Raw genomic sequence first — 15,886 nt, forward strand, 5'->3', positions numbered from 1 at the left:
CTGAAGGAGATAGAGACATGAAAAACCCTTCAAAATAATCAATGAATCCAGGAGGTGGTTTTTTGAAAAGATTAACAAAATAGTCAGATCATGAGCCAGATTAATAGAGAAGAAAAGAGAGAAGAATAAAATAGACACAATAAAAAATGATAAAGGAGATATCAGCACTGATTCCACAGAAATACAAACTACCATCAGAGAATACTACAAACAAGTCTATGCAAATAAACTAGAAAATCTAGACAAAATGGATAAATTCCTGGACACATACACCCTCCCAAGACTGAACCAGGAAGAAGTTGAATCCCTGAATAGACTAATAACAAGTTCTGAAATTGAGGCTATAATGAATAGCCTTCCAACCAAAAAAAAAATCCCAGGACCAGATGGATTCACAGTGGGATTCTACCAGAGATACAAAGAGGAGCTGGTACCATTCCTTTTGAAACTGTTCCAAAGAATAGAAAAAGAGGGATTCCTCCCTAACTCATTTTATGAGGCCAGCATCATCCTGAGACACCATCACAACAAAAAATTTCAGGCCAATATACTTAATGAAGATCGATGCAAATATCCTTAATAGAATACTGGCAAACTGAATCCAGCAGCACATCAAAAATCTTATCGACCACAATCAAGTCAGTTTCATCCCTGAGATGCAAGGCTGGTTCAACATATGCAAATCAATAAATATAGTCCATCACATAAACAGAACCAATGACAAAGCCACATGATGATCTCAATAGATGTAGAAAAGGCCTTCAATAAAATTCAACACCCCTTCATGCTAAAAACTCTCAATAAACTAGATATTGATGGAATGTATCTCAAAATAATAGGAGCTATTTATGACAAACCCACAGCTAATATCATACTGAATAGGTAAAAACTGGAAGCATTCCCTTTGAAAACCTTCACAAGACAAGGATGCCCTCTCTCACCACTCCTATTCAACATAGTATTGGAAATTCTGGCCAGGGCAATCAGGCAAGAGAAAGAAGGAAAGAGTATTCAAATCAGAAGAGAGGAAGTCAAATTGTCTCTGTTTGCAAATGACATGATTGTCTCTTTAGAAAACCCCATCGTTTTAGCCCAAAATCTCCTTAAGCTGATAAACAACTTCAGCAAAGTCTCAAGGTAAAAAATAAATGTGCAAGTATCACAAGCATTCCTATACACCAATAATAGACAAACAGAGAGCCAAATCATGAGTGAACTCCTATTCACAGTTGCTACAAAGAAAATAAAATACCTAGGAATACAAGTTATAAGGGATGTGAAGGACCTCTTCAAGGAGAACTACAAACCACTTTACAAGGAAATAAGAGGGGACACTAACAAATGGAAAAACATTTCATGTTCATGGATAGGAAGAACTAATATTTTGAAAATGGCATACTGCCCAAAGTAATTTATAGATTCAATGCTATCTCCGTCAAGCTACCACTGACATTCTTCACAGAATTGGAAAAATATTACTTTAAATTTCATATGGTAATGAAAAAGAGCCCACATAGCCAAGACACTCCTAAGCAAAAATAACAAAGCTGGAGGCATCAGGCTACCTGACTTCAAATTACACTACAAGGCTACAGTGACAAAAACAGCATGGTACTCATACCAAAACAGATATATAGACCAATGGAACAGAACAGAGGCCTCAGAAATAATGCCACACTTCCACGACCATCTGATCTTTGACAAACCTGACAAAACAAGCCAAGCAACGGGGAAAGGATTTTCTACTTAATAAATGGTGTTGGGAAAACTTGTTTGCTATATGCAGAAAACTGAAACTGGACCCCTTCCTTACAATTTATACAAAAATTAACTCAACATAGATTAAAGACTTAAACATAAGACCTAAAGCTATAAAAAACCCCAAAAGAAAACCTAGGCAATACCATTCAGGACATAGGCATGGGCAAAGGCTTTATGACTAAAATTCAAATACTAAAAGCAATTGCAGCAAAAGCCAAAATTGACAAATGGTATCTAATTAAAGTAGAGAGCTTCTGCACAGCAAAAGAAACTATCATCAGAGTGAATAGGCAACCTACAGAATGGGAGAAAATTTTTAAAATCTGTCTATCTGACAAAGGGCTAATATCTAGAATCTTAAAGAACTTAAATTTACAAGAAAAAAAAGACAACCCTATCAAAAAGTGGACAAAGGATACAAACAGACACTTCTCAAGAGAAGACATTTATGCAGCCAACAAACATGAAAAAAAGCACATTATCACTGGTCACTAAAGAAATGCAAATCAAAACCACAATGAGATACCATCTCATGCCAGTTAGAATGGCAATCATTAAAAAGTCAGGAAGCAACAGATGCTGTAGAGGATGTAGAGAAATAGGAACACTTTTACACTGTTGGTGGGAGTGTAAATTACTTCAACCATTGTGGAAGACAGTGTGGTGATTCCTCAAGGATCTAGGACCAGAAATACCATTTGACCCAGCAATCCCATTACTGGGTATATACCCAAAGGATTAGAAATCATTCTACAATAAAGACACAAGCACATGTATGTTTATTACAGCACTGTTCACAATAGCAAAGACTTGGAACCAACCCAAAATGCCCATCAATTGTAGACTGGATAAAGAAAATGTGATACATATATACTATGGAATACTATGCAGCCATACAAAAGGATGAATCCATGTCTTTTGCAGGGATATGGATGAAGCTGGAAACTATCATTCTCAGCAAACTAACACAAGAACAGAAAATGTTCTTGTGTCAAACACCACGTTCTCATTCATAAGTAGGAGCTGAACAATGAGAACACATGGACACAAGAAGGAGAACATCACACACCAGGCCCTGTCAGGGTGTGAGGGGGAATGGGAAGGATAGCATTAGAAGAAAAACCTAATGTAGATGACAGGTTGATGGGTACAGCAAACCACCATGGCATGTGTATACCTTTGTAACAAACCTGCACGTTCAGCACATGTAACCTAGAACTTAAAGTATAATAAGTTTAAAAAAGTCAAAACTCTGCAGATGCTGACAAGTATGCAGAGAAAAGGAAACACTTATACTCTCTTGGTGGGAATGCAGATTAGTACAGTCTTTATGGAAAATAGTATGAAGATTTCTCAAAGAACTAAAAAGAGAACTACCATTAAATCCAGGAATCCCACTACCCAAAAGGAAGTAAATCATTATTTCAAAAAGGTACCTGCACTCATATTATTTCTAGCACAGCAGTGTTCATAATAGCAAGGAATCAACCTAAGTTTCTATCAACAGATGATTGGGATAAAGGAAATGTGGTATATTTATACCATAGAACACTACTTAGCCATACAAAAGAATCTTGTCTCTTGCAGCAACATGAATGGAACTGGAGGCCATTTTTTCAAGCAAAATAACTCGGAAACAAAGTCAAAAACTTCAGGTTCTCACATATAAGTGGGAGTTAAACAAAGGATAACCATGGACATCTAGAGTAGAATAATAGGCATTGGAGACTTAAAAAGGATGGGGGAAGGTGAAGGTTGAAAAATTTTCTATTGGACATAATGTTCACTATTCAGGTGACGGATGCACTAAAAGCACAGACTTCACTATTAGATAATACATACATGTATGAAATCTGCACTGGTACCCCCTATATCTATAAGAATAAAAATACATTTTAAAAAAGAAAAGTGAAAATATAAAATATTAAAAAATTAATAGAGTAGGTATTATTGAAATAAATTATACACCATACAGGGATTATGCCTTCTTTTTAAATACACATAGAGTTTTTTGAACAGCATTTTACTTCAGAATGAAAAATGAACAGCTTCCACACTGTTCACTGCAAAGTACACAGTATTCACAAATACAATGCTGGTTCTTTGAGGAAATGTAGTCACACCTCAATTTCTCCTTCATGCTTTTTCTTTTCAAAAGATCTGATTACCAAGAAGAAACTTTAACAGTACAGGAAAAAATATTCTTCCAATAAATTTACAAAAACATAAAATTTCCAAAGGAATCAAGATTGACTTCCTGCTACCACCACCTTAATATCATCACATGCTTATTGGGACACTAACATTCAAATCCTAAGCATACATTTACTTTCAACAATGAAGGAGCATCTTTAAGAAAAAAACTGGCTCGCTGCAAGTATTCAGTGTCTGGAATAGACAGCTAATACTGAATTTAATATTATTTTGTAAAAATAGTCTCTTTAGCAGTAAATATATCTGCACATATTTTCTAGGACAATAGTCCTAGAAAATAAATACTGTAATTATGTACAATATGTTATGACAAACTAGTTTCAAAAAACAAAAGTTCAACATCTTGATAAAAAATCTGATTGAAATAAAGTGAATACACATAGAACTTTTTAAGAAATGAACATTTATTAGGCCATAAAAATCGTAATACACTTCAAAACACAAGTTTTCTTTATTTTATTGACAGTAAAATAAAACTAATAATAAATACCTATATTATAAAAATTTTTAAATGTTAGGAGCTGAATAAAAATTTTAATCTCTTGTACAACACTCTCAGGTGAGAGAAAAAATCAAAACAAAATACTAAAAACAATACAAACTGAAACCTGTAGGATGCAAAAAAGGTGATCAGAGGAAAAATAAACTTCAAAGAAAAACTGTCAAATAAGAAGGAATAAGAAAAAGCTAAACATTCAAAATAAGAAATCATCATCACCAATAAAATAAACTTGAGGAAATCAGAATTTAAAAACTAGTAAATAAAGTGTAAAATTTCTCAATAGCTACAACTATAAAAAAGAGTGAAATGAATAAATTTTTTAAATTGTCCTTTTTAAAAAGTTAATTAATAGTGAAACATTAACATAAGTTTTTAAATGGTGAGAGATGGAGAAAACAAATATATTTAAAATGAGAAATTAAGTTGAGAACCTTGGTGCAGATATTGAGGGGGAACTAAAATTTAAGGTGTCTTTGCTTGACTTCATACATATGGATTTTTAAAATCTAAATAAAATGGATGACATTTCTAGGAAACTTAAATTGCCAAAAGTGACTTCAAAAGGGATAGAAAATCTAGGACATTTCAAAGAAATTATAAAAGTTGTTCAGAAGTTGCAGGCATCAGGCCCAGACTTATTATACCTGAAGACTACCAAAAATGTCAATGTTCAGAAAATTTCGATGCTATTGAAATGATTCTAGCAGAGATTGAAGAAAGACTTTTATTTTTTGTATATACCCCTCATAATAATTATATCAAAACCTGACAGGATACTAAATGTGTCTGTCTCTCTGTGTGTGTGTGTGTGTGTGTGTGTGTGTGTGTGTGTGTGAGTCATTTTGTGAATATTGATCCAAAATAATATATTAGCAAACAGAATCCAACATTCCTTTAAAAGAATAAATCATGACCAAGACAAAAAATTAAGATTATTAGAAAAATTACTGATATAATTTGTTTCTATTGTATCAGACGAGAAAAATTATATTATTATGCCCAGAAAAGGTATGAAGGTATTTAAGTTCAAACTTTATTGTTGATTTTAAAAGACCCTTGATAAAACAATAACAAACAAGTATTTTTAATATTCATCTAATTGACAGCCAAAGCCTGCATTGTGCTAAGTGGTAAAATTACTCAAAATATTTTCAACAGGAGAAAGACAACGATGTCCGCTATTAGAATGATTACTTATCATTGCTTTAGAGGTCGTAAATGTGGAATTGAAAAGGAGAAATAATTAAATACAAAGGTTTGAAGAGATGACATAGAATTATCATTATTTATATATATGATTAAATTGTACAGCTGGAAAACACTACAAACAATAAAATAACATTAATACACACAAACCAGTTATTTTCCTTTGTATAAGTGAAAGTTACGTTAAAATATAAATAAATAAAAGTAGTATTTGTCATAGGAAGAAAATGATAAAATGTGATAGTAAATTTAAGAAATGTTCAAGACATATATAAAGGAACTTTAAAAGAATGAGGGATAAAACAATAAATTGAAGAAATATAATGATATACCTTGTTATTGGATAAGAAGACAATATTTTGAAGGCAGCAAATCTCCCTATATTTATCCATATATTAATTTTATCCCAGTGAAATTACCACACAAATAATTTTTAGAGTACATAGCAATTTAGAAACAAATAATTTCTGATGTGACATTAGTTCTACAAGGTACTAAATGTATATTAATGAAAATGCATTTTTACTGGCACATAGAAACAAAGCACAATAGAACAAACAAGAGTTGAGATGTATACCAAAATACTCATGGTAATGTGGCTTGTTAGAAAAGAAGTATTTCAAATCCATGCCCAAACAAATTTACTTAATAACTAGTCATGAACAATTGCCTAGCATTCTGGAAAAATAATAAATTAATTCTTACTTCAGATGGATTTATACCATGATGAAATCCAATAGGATCAGAGATTTAAACATTACAAAAGGAAATTCTAAAGATACTAAAAGAAATTATGTGAGAATTTGAAAATTAATCTTGTAATGAGAGAAGCCTTTCTAAGCATGGCACAAAACTTAGAAGCCATAAAAGGTGATAAATTTGTCTACATAAAAATTAAACATTTTCTGCATAACAATAGAATACTGTAAATTAAATGGCATTGACAAAGCAGGAAGAATATTTGTAATATGCTTTATATAATAAAGGGCTATCTTTCTTACTATTTTAAGAGTTCCTATGAATCAATTTAAAAAATATTTTAAAATGAGCAGGAAAATGAGAAAATGACATGAGCAGGCAGTTCATAGAAAAATAAGTTCAAACAACTTTTAATGAATTGAAATTCAATAAAATGAAGATATTTTCAGCTTTATCAACTATTAAAGAATAAAATGTTTATTAAAATAAAAATATATTATTTAAGCCTATATACTAAAACACGTATGCATATATGATTATATTTGCATAATATCTCTCCAGGGTGAATCATCTCAGACATTAACAGTATTTGCCTCTCGGTAAGGTAACCAGGGAACAAGGGTGATATATGTATGTACTTTTTACAGCATACTATAGTGTATGTTTAACTTTTTAAACTATGTGTGTATCACTTTTATAGAATAAGATACCATTTTAAAATATAAATTAAAGCCAGAAAAATTAAATGGATTAATTAATGTCACACAGTTAATAAACTGCAGATGTTTCATTCAAGCCCAGGGCTATATGATTTGGACTTAAGTGCTGTACGATTTAGACAAAAGGTATATTGTTGATATTAATTTGCATTATTATTTCTAAGCTTTTGTCAGTGAATCCAACATGACAAGGATAATGTGTATATGAGCTATCTCATGAAGAATATCTGTGGGAACACTTGTTGAGAGGTTGATATTTTTATTCTCTGCACTGTTTTCTATTTTTGCATTTTACTAATAGAGATTGGAAGCAACTTGTGACACCTTCATTTTTAACAAGCATCTCTAACAGATCTAGGGTTTTTAAAAGTCTTCTTTTTAAAGCTTTTTAAAGTCTTTTATCATTGATAAAATTAGCTCTGTTTATGTGAATAAGTCTGTGTAATCATTACTCAAACTTCAGACTATTAAATTACAAAATCTAAATTGAGAGCAAAAATGTATCTTGTTCTATTTGGTTGTAGTGAAGTAAGGGACTCAAGGAATTTATCTTTGGAACATAAAAGCACCTCTGTAGAAGCTGAACCTGAGACTTACTTTTTTCTTCTTCTTCTTTCTTCTTCTCTTTTTTCAAATCACAGAATCCACTTACTAAAACTGTGCCTTACAGAGCATTGACCTTTAGACTATAATGGCTTCCTCTGGGCCATTACAACTTACAGGGCAATACCTTCTAATCTTCCAACCTACAAGTAAAGGTTATGAAGTTTTAGAGCACAAAGTCCCTAATCTTTGCTTGTAAATTCACTTTTTCCACCAAAATCCAAAACCATTAGCCTACTTTGGGGACTTTTAGTATATGGAATGACATTTTTAAAAAATGAAATTTATATTTGAGTAGAAAAGGGGATTTCTAAAATGTGTAATATCCTAGGATAATTGGTTTGACTGAAACCCTAAAGGCCACCAAATAAGACCTCCTGCTCTAATGAGGATTCCTGGATTGTTCTCTGAGTTTGTAGGGAGAGAGGACTGGAGGACTAGGTTTTGTTTGATGTAATTTATCTTTCTCTGTAAAAATGTACATCAAAGTTTAAGTAATTAAGTAGTGAAAATATCATTAATCTTTTTCTGCTTATATTTTCTAAATTTAGGGTCAACAAACATTAATTATACTTAAAGTTTAAATGCAACTTTTTTGTAAAATTTGGAAAATACAACCACAATAAGGATGAAAAATAGACTCACCATAAAACTTTTCATGTTTTTCTATCAGTATTTTCTATATAACATATATAAACACCTAAGTACTTAAATTCCCAATAGCAGAGTCATCAAAAGGGTATAAGATTTTTCTCTCATGTTAAATTCCAGACATAGGGAGTCCAGGACATGATAGTGACTCTGTTACATAAAGTCCTTGGGAAATTTGATCCTTCCACCTTTTGTTTCCTCTGTGCATGATCCATTATCACTTACTGATCCAAGAAAGAAGCCCCAGCCATCACATTTACATTTTAACCAGTAGGGTCAAGGAAAGGGAAAAAAGAACTTGGCTTTTCCTTTTAACAAGTAAACATATAACTTCCATTTACTTGCCAATCTCCAGAACATGGTCTCATGACTACATATCCTTTTGCAAGGAAATATATATATATATATGTATTTTTTGGATGGCATTGCCAACTAAAAATTCCATCTTATGTTTTCTGCTTGCTAAATCCCATTGCTTCTTCCAGTGGTGCACATTCTCATACTATTCTTAACATGAGAGGTATATTTTTGAGATTTTCTCTTTGTTCTACCCTGATTTATAAAGTCATAAGATGAAGATCAGCCCTAAGATAAAAACTTAGAAATAATGGAAAAAATTTTAGAAGAATGTAAATCATCAAACTGGACTCAAAATGTGATAGAAAATAATAAATAACTTCTAATAAATTTAATATATCATCATCTATTTATCACCAACTTTCCTGTGTTCAAGAAAAGACATTCAGCCCAAACAGGTAATTTTACCAAACTGTCAAATTTTATTTTGTTTTATTATTTTTTTTAGGAAACCTGCACCATTTATTTATTTCAATTATTTATTTGTATCAACTTGTACTCATGTAGATGTATTTTATACTCTGAGTTATAATCCAATACTACACTGTTTATTTTGTCACTCCGAATGTCCTGGTTTGAGACATCAGGAGCTATTTTGGGTGGCCCCTGCAATGGACTACATTGTTTTTTTTGGTTTTGTTTTTTTTAAAGAAGAAAAAAAAAGGAAGAAAGAGAGAAAGAAAAAAAAAAGAATGAATAAGAGGAAGAAAAAGGAAGATAAAGAGGGAGAGAGAATGGGAGTATTGCTTTATTGCCCAGGCTAGAATGCAGTTAAAAATGGGAATTGAAAACCTCTTTTATGCCAATAATTGTGCTTAACAATGGAAACAGGAAGGAATAAGGGAAGAAAATAACAAACAAGCAGCCAACCAATATTTCATTTAAATCTATGAAATGCTATGCAATTATTGAGGATTGATTTACTTCCAATTATGTAGTCACTTTTGGAATAGGTGTGATATGGTACTGATAAGAATGTGTGTTTTGTGTATTTAAAGTGGAGAGTTCTATAAATGTTTATTAAGTTTACTTGTTCCGGGTCTGAGTTCAAGTCCTGGATGTCTTTGTTAATTTTCTATCTCATTGATCAGTCTAATATTGACAATGTGATGTTACAGTCTCCCACTATTATTGTGTGGGAGGCTAAGTCTCTTTATAAGTCATTAAGAACTTGTCTTATGTATCTGGGTGCTCCTGTATTGGGTGCATGTGTATTTAGGATCATTAGCTCTTCTTGTTGCATTGATCCTTTTACCATTATTTAATGTCCTTCTTTGCCTCTTTTGATCTTTGTTGCTTTAAAGTCTGTTTTATCAGAGGTGAGAATTGCAACTCCTGCTTTTTATTTATTTTTGCTCTCTGTTTGGTTAGTAAATCTTCCTCCATCCCTTTGTTTTGAGTCTTTGTGAAACATTGCATGTGAGATGGGTCTGGATACAGCATACCGATGGGTTTTGGCTTTTTATCCAGTTAATAATATATATGAGTTTAATACTGCCATTTGATGCTAGCTGGCTGTTTTGCCCATTAGTTGATGTAAGTTCTTCATTATGTTAATGCTCTTTACTTTTTGATATATTTTTGGAAAGGCTGATACTGGTTGTTCCTTTATATGTGTAGTGCTTCTTTCAGAAGCTCTTGTAAAGCAGGCCTGGTGATGGTGAAATCTCTAAGTACTTGCTTGTTTGCAAAAGATTTTATTTTTACTTTGCTTGTGAAGCTTAGTTTGGCTGGATATGAAATTCTGAGTTGAAAGTTCTTTTCTTTAAGGATGTTGAATATTGGCCCCCACTTTTTTCTGGCTTGTAGGGTTTCTGCTGAGAGATGTGCTGTAAGTCTAATAGGCTTCCCTTTGTGGGTAACCTGACCTTTCTCTCTGGCTGCTCTTAGTATTTTCTCCTTCATTTCAACCCTAATGAATCCGACAATTATGTGCCTTGGGGTTGGTCTTCTTGAGGAATATCTTTGTGGTGTTCTCTGTATTGCCTGGAGTTGAATATTGTCCTGCCTTACTAGGTTGGGAAAGTTTTCCTGAATCATATCCTGAAGAGTATTTTCCAACTTGGATTCATTCTCTTCGTCACATTCAGGTACACCTATCAAACGTAGATTAGGTCTTTTCACATAGTCCCATATTTCTTGGAGACTTTGTTCATTCCTTTTTATCCTTTTTTCTCTAATCTTGACTTCTTGTTTTATTTCATTAAGTTGGTCTTCGACCTCTGATATCCTTTCTTCTGCTTGATCAATTCGACTGTTAAAACTTGTGCATACTTCGTGAAGTTCTCATGTTGTGTTTTTGAGCTCCATTAATTCACTTATATTCCTCTCTAAATTGTCTATTCTCGTTAGGATTTCATCAAACCTTTTTTCAAAGTTCTTAGTTTCTTTGCATTGGGTTAGAACAAGTTCTTTTAATTCACAGAAGTTTCTTATCATCCACCTTCTGAAGCCTGCTTCTGTTAATGGAACACAGTCATTCTCCATCAGGCCTTGTTCCGTTGCTGATGAGGAACTGTGATCCCCTGTAGAGGGAGAGGCATTCTGATTTTGGGTATTCTCAGCCTTTTTATGCTGGTTTCTTCCCATGATTGTAAATTTATCCACCTGTCGTCTTTGTGATTACCGACTTTCAAATTAGGTCTCTGAGTGGACGTCCAACTTGTTGATTCCCAGCGCCAAAATCTGAGCAATCCACTGTGCTGGCCAAAACAGCGGTGTTAAGATTGATGGTGCTTTTCTGCCTGGGAATCTCCAGTCTAGCTCCCTTCTTGAGTCCGTCCTTCAATCAGCTAAATAGGCGACTCTGTCTTCCCAGAGCTCCAAACAACATCAGCCAAAAGGGGACCCAGTACCACTCACTCTGCACCAAGAACTGCCGCACTGAGGCCCCAGCAAAACTGCTGCACCGGCCACAAGAGTCGCGCTGGCGACCTGTGGGGCTCCTCCGCTGGGAATCTCCTGGTCCGTGAGTGAGCAACAAAAATTTGTCTGAAAGTGTGGCGTCCTCTCGTTTTCTGCACTTTCACTGAGAGCTACAATCCCGAGCTGCTAGTGATCAGCCATCTTGGATCTCTCCTGGACTCCAAACTGTCAGATTTTAAATAATCTCTATTTTATACACACTGTCTCAGAGACTAGAAAAAGAGAGGTGTCACTCCACTCACTGTATGAGGCTAATAAAACCTCTATGCCAGAACTTGTGAAAGAACACAACAAAGTACAATGAGATTTGGAAGGCAGTTATGAATCTAACTGAAACTTATGAAATGTTAGAAAAAATGTGAAATTTTTACTGAATTTATAGGCTAATCTGGGTGGATTTCTCTTTATATACAGTGGGCTGAGTATTAACAGTTTGAATTTTTGTTCTCTCCATTTTGCGTCTCCATTATTTTGGGAGTTAACCATTCTGTATCTATTAATTTAATGGTTACATATGCTGTTCTAACAGATACTCAACTAACTTTAATGTTAATGAGTCCTCTCTCCTATCCTTGACCAATATTCCATGGTCCATTATTAAAATTGCTAACTAGCATAAATCTGGAACCCTCTTGTCCCTCTCTAGTTTTAACAAACATCAACCCTGATAAATTCCATTTTTTTTAATTCCCCACTTACCTCTGCATAGTTGAATTTGGCAGGAGAGAAATACAGTCATATTGACTGGTCTCATTTTATATTTATGATTGTTAGCCTTAGAGTGTTGTCTGTGCTGCCTGGCAGTCATATGATACCACCATGACCATTTTCCTAGGTTACTATTTTATATTTTCTCCTTTTTTCCCAAGCCTCCAGCATATCCTTCCCCGTCTTCACTCTCAATAATGACCTTGCTTCCTATTTCACTGAAAAAAATAGAAGCAATCAGAATATAGCTTTCCAACTTTCCTAATGCCACTCTATTCACCTCCTTGTATCTAGATTAACATGATTTTCTTCCTGTCATGAATGAATAGTTTGTTCTAAGGCCATCCTTTTGCATATCACCTCTTGTCTACTCAGGAACATTTCTCCAACAAATTTTCTCTCCTCCCAGCATCATCATTCCCCCCACCCATGACTATATCATTTCAATCTTGACCCTTTTAATCAGTTCTCTGTTTAGCAATCAGCATGCTGTATATTAAATCAGAACATTTTACTCATACCTTATCATCTTCTGATAGCTTTCCTTTATACTTGGGATAGCACTCAAACTCTTTAACCTAGCTCACAAAGTCTTCTAGCTTGGATGTTATCCCAAGTACAAAAGAAAGCTATTGGAGGATGATTTGCACTACATTTAGAAAATCTACATCTATATTAAATAAAAGAACAGAGTCACGCACAGTGGCACTCACCTGGTCTGGATCCTACCTATCTATTGAAACTCATCTTGCACCACATTCCCTCTGTTCACTATATTCTGGTCACAGTGGCCTCCTGAAACTTAACAAACTTCTCCCCATCCTATGGCTTTATTCCAGTTTTTCTATCCACTTGTAATGCTTTTTCTATAATATTCACACGAGTGTCTCCCTTGAATATGGATATTCATATATTGGCCAAGGCCAAGGTCACAGAGAAGTTTCCATTGATGTTCAATCCAAAGGAGGAAACCTCTATTGTATCTCATTATTTTAAACTTTTAAGTATAGTGCTTATCATGCAGTGGGTGATATCCTTTTTATATATTATTTATCAATTTTTTTTTTTTTTTTTGAGATGGAGTTTCGCTCTCGTTACCCAGGCTGGAGTGCAATGGCGCAATCTCAGCTCACCGCAACCTCCGCCTCCAGGGTTCAGGCAATTCTCCTGCCTCAGCCTCCTGAGTAGCTGGGATTACAGGCATGTGCCACCATGCCCAGCTAATTTTTTATATTAGTAGAGACAGGGTTTCACCATGTTGACCAGGATGGTCTCGATCTCTTGACCTCGTGATCCACCCACCTCAGCCTCCCAAAGTGCTGGGATTACAGGCTTGAGCCACCGCGCCCGGTCTATTTGTCAATTTTTTTTATCTCTCCCTGCTAAACTTTTACTCCATTATAGCATAAGTTTTCCCCTGCTAAATATCCATAACGCTGTATCCTTCATACATAGAACAGTACTTTATATTAGACGTTCACTAAATATTAATGAATTGACAAATGATGAGTGAATGAATGGAAAGCCTCCTAATCTACTTCTAACAAATTCCAATAAAGGTAAGACAACTTTCTCATTAAGACACATGTTTCATTGCCTTGTTTTAACAAATTAATATGATTTTTAATTTACACTGTATGTATTTTAAAGTCATTATGGTAAGAGAAAGATGGCTTTCCATTTAACTCTCTCTAAACTTTAACTTGACAAAATGAATCACATGTGGTAATTGGAATTGTAATTAATGGAATAATTAGATCCACATTTGATCATTACCAGAACTAGAATGTGTATTCACTAAACAGTGAATAACCAGGCCTTCCTTATTCTGTGCTATAGTTGTAAAAAGAAACCAGAGGCAAGTGTTCTATCCCTTTTAGTGCATAATAATAATAATAATACAAATATTCTAGATATATAATAATAGTTAGAAGGGTGGATTCCTGACTCTTCCACCTAGGTGTTAAGGAAAAAAATGTAACTTGAGATATTGGGGCCACCACAGACCTTTCTCCTTTTACCAAAGGAAAGTAAGTCTCCACATATTTGTCACCTCTCCATCTATAACACATTTTTAATGGGTCACATTTTATATTCCCTTCAGCTGAGTATAGAAATGATTAGTTATTTAAATCATTCCAAAGCTACTGTTAAGTGAAAACATTTAAATATGAAACAGATATTCAAGTACTGGGGCAATGAAGATATTATTTAGGGCAGCTGAAAAGTAGATACAAGGGTAGGGGTGATCAATTCATGATAATCAGCACCTGCAGCCAAAGCGACTCCAGTGAGAAGTAGCAGCAGGTTATAGGCATTGAAGGTGTGGGAGCCTCTGCCATTTTGTGAGGGGACCAGGGCATCACTCTAGAAAAAAAACCCATAAGCCTCTATTTCTGATCACCCAGGACATTTGCTGATGGGACAGGACGTCCACTAGAGCAGGAGGAATTTCTGGAGCAGCAGTTCCCTGAATTGTTCCTGACAGGTTGTCGCAGGGATCCAGCTGGTGGAGAAGCAGGTAGGATTTCGACCCTCACCCCCTTTTACATTGCTTCAACTGCAGCAGTTCTGCAGATTTCATTTGAAACAATAAATATTTTGTCATGTGGAACTTTACAAAATTATTCTAATTATCTTGAATTAATATAAAAATGTAGCTATGAAAGTTCTAATTTTCTTACAAAAAGAGTAATGGTAAGAGGGATTTGCAGTAAGCTTAATCAACACCTACAGTAAATAAAGCAGCAGAGCCAGGCACAGTGGCATACATGTGAAGTCTCAGCTACTGAGGAGACTGAGGTAGAAGGATGGCTTGAGCCCAGGAGTTCGAGGCTATCTTTAGCAATATAGCAAGACCCTGTCTCTAAAAAAACAAAATTAAAAAGCACACACTGGCTTAGGAACAGCAACTAGATCAACTGAATAAGGAGTGCACAAACACTATATACAGGAATTTATTATATGATAGGGTGTTATTTAAAATTAAATGGAAAATGATAAATTATTCAACATATTTGATATAGGAGCCCTATCACACAACTGCCATAGGGGTTAATAATTTAAATATAAAAAGTAAAATCCTATAAACTATGGAATGGAAACAGCCTGAAGTAGGTGCTGCCCTGAGGAGGTCATGATTAAAATACAATTTTTTTAAAAAACTTGAGACAGAAAATGTTAGAAAGCTGATAAGAACACCAAAACCAGAAATCATAAAGGAAACTCTTAATTTTAACTATATAAAAAATGGCTACCATATGACAAAAATATTAAAAGTGAGATTGAAAGACATGTAAAAAACATATTTGGAATATATAGGCCAACAAAGCATTGATATTCTTATCCTGTCAAGCACTGTTAGTACTATAAAACAAAAAGCCAAACAGAAATGCATACTATAAGGCATTAATTGTAATTTACTAAAGAACTTTAAATGACCAATAAATTTATGAAAAAAGCTAAACTGATTAGCAATCAAGGCATATTTATTTTTAAAATTTTGGTTGATAAAAACGTATCATTTTGTCAAACGTATAAT

General features: G+C 34.0%; 1 non-coding gene across 1 annotated transcript in view; it reads left to right on the forward strand.

Moving 5' to 3' along the window:
• The window catches only part of LOC105716272 (uncharacterized), a 283,931-nt gene that overhangs the window by 51,181 nt on the left and 216,864 nt on the right, over nucleotides 1-15,886 (forward strand). Inside the window, exon 2 of the transcript XR_010344022.1 lies at nucleotides 14,754-14,866. This is a non-coding gene — a transcript (uncharacterized LOC105716272). The remainder of the gene's footprint in view (nucleotides 1-14,753; nucleotides 14,867-15,886) is intronic.

The sequence above is a fragment of the Aotus nancymaae genome, unplaced genomic scaffold, assembly GCF_030222135.1.
Source record: "Aotus nancymaae isolate 86718 unplaced genomic scaffold, 86718_ANA_hifiasm-v0.15.2.pri h1tg000025l, whole genome shotgun sequence".
NCBI lineage: Eukaryota > Metazoa > Chordata > Mammalia > Primates > Aotidae > Aotus > Aotus nancymaae.